Raw genomic sequence first — 2,082 nt, forward strand, 5'->3', positions numbered from 1 at the left:
AAAACAAGGCTATTAGACTCTTCTTTCTACCAAAAGCATGGGATCCATTCACATCTTCTGTAAAAGTCTTGAAATCATTTCATGGGGAATAACTAATTCTCATTTGGATGGGTTAGAACACAAACATGTTCAAACTCTGGTCCAAACTATTATTTTTCGGTTTTTAACACTGGAACATTCTTGTCTTGGATATTAGAAATGTACCTCCCTACGTGTTCATTGGTACAGTCAAATGGATACAGAGTTTGGACAGTGGAAGAGTGGAGGTGGAATCCAGCAACTTCAGATAAGGAGGCACTGGCTTGAGAGTGGGATCCTAGTTGGTAAGCCTGCCTAAGGTTCAATGTAAGGAGCTTTTGCTGAGGTTTTGCAGTCTGTGACAGTCTCTCTGTTGTACTTTCACTTGCGTTCTTGCAGGTACCTGTTTTATGTATTCACTGCACCCTACATCGGTATTTGCCTGCAAGCCACTGAAGCCAGTAGTGAGGTCCATACAACATCCTCAGTATATTTTTTCTACCTCCACTTTTGTCTCTTGCGCAGAACAACGCTCAACACTACGACTACTGCCCTGGGCCTGCCCACCTTCCAGTAGGACCCAATTGAGTACTTTCTTTGCCCAGCCCTTTTGCCCTTTGGTGATTGAAGACCGAGACTTTGGGATTTCAGCACCGGCAGGTAAGCCGCCACTTCGGTGCTTGAGAGAACAGACATATTGTCACATATGCCAAATGACTATTGGCATGATTATAAATCACTCACTGTAGCACTCTATCCACATTGCAGGGTCGCCCCTACGGAGCCCTGAAGAAGGCGGACGCTACCTTAATGCACTTCGGCCGAAACGTGTCAATCCGGGAACAGCCACATGCATTTGTTCCCGCCTGAATCAGACTCTGTTCACTCAGTCTCTGCCACGTTGGCTATCAAGATATCTTATTCTCCATAGGACCCTGGAAACACATACTGTTGTAAAGCAATACCTGACTAAGAGACTTTCCTTTAACAAGGATACCCTTATGAAATTGGGCGATGGTATAGCCTCCCTCGCCTTTCACTTTTTTGACCTTGGGATTTATTCACAAAGGACCTGTGTGTTCACATGAATTGGTACACTGTTATGTAAAAAACGAAAGATAAACACCTTTGCTCAAGATTGATCTGTATATTGTTAATACAGCATTTTTTGTTCACTTTGTTGTAAATACTGCACTTCTCTCCCTTTTTCGGAGTATTTATTGATGGTATTATATGTTGTCTTTACCTTTTGTTCATCTATGTTGCATTTTTCAACACCTTCTTTTAAGCTTTATGTACTGAATATTTACCTGTACGATTAGCAAATAAAACCCTTGTTTGCTACCCTCTGGTTTGTCTTAGCTCAGTGAGAGGTTAATATACCTTTTTCCTCAGGTTTGGATCTACCACTTAACAGACCAACCTATATACTAATCAATGGACAGGAGAATACTCCTGTACCAATAAAGTACTATAGCCTTGAGCTTCGTACACTACGAAGGGTACATCTTCTTGTTTACAAGTCTCTCTGTTGACCTGCTGTCTGTTTGCCATTTCAATTGAGGAAGAGGAGGATCTTATTAGCCAAAAACCTCTCCACAACGTGGAGCATTCCCAGAGCTTTTGCTGAGGTTGTGCAGTTTATGGCGGTCTGTGACGAGTGTGATGGTGGGGTTCGACTACGGTTACTGCCCAGAGGGCATGGCCCCTGGAGCCAGCCGCCCTCAACAGGAAGACGTTCCTAGGGCAGGAGGCCCAACAGAAGTGCCATTGGCAGACCTGGCTCTCACTGGTGTGTGTCGATCGGACCCTGGAAAGGTGAGTGCTGGGAGTCTGCTCTCACACGTCTCTGGCGCTGACATTGATAATGACACTGAGAATGAAATCAACCCTCTCATAGACTCGGGAGCAGAAGTCGAAATGGTTGAAACAGACAATCATGCAAAAGTTTATAAAGGGGTAAAACCTCTGAGAACTCACCCACACCCATTCAATATAGAGGTTCAAGTAACTGCAAGTACAGTGCAATACATCATTAGTCTTAAGGAGGCATTACAGGCGAGG

At 44.0% G+C, this 2,082-nt stretch overlaps 1 long non-coding RNA gene across 1 annotated transcript; it reads left to right on the forward strand.

Moving 5' to 3' along the window:
• The first annotated feature begins 395 nt into the window (after positions 1 to 395).
• On the forward strand, positions 396 to 1,005 carry LOC138569019 (uncharacterized). Its single transcript, XR_011303060.1, has 3 exons — positions 396 to 417; positions 544 to 678; positions 787 to 1,005. It is a non-coding gene; the product is annotated as an uncharacterized lncRNA (long non-coding RNA).
• The last annotated feature ends 1,077 nt before the right edge of the window (positions 1,006 to 2,082 follow it).

The sequence above is a fragment of the Ambystoma mexicanum genome, chromosome 2q (genome assembly GCF_040938575.1).
Source record: "Ambystoma mexicanum isolate Mex_15411 chromosome 2q, UKY_AmexF1_1, whole genome shotgun sequence".
In the NCBI taxonomy this organism is placed as follows: Eukaryota; Metazoa; Chordata; class Amphibia; order Caudata; family Ambystomatidae; genus Ambystoma; species Ambystoma mexicanum.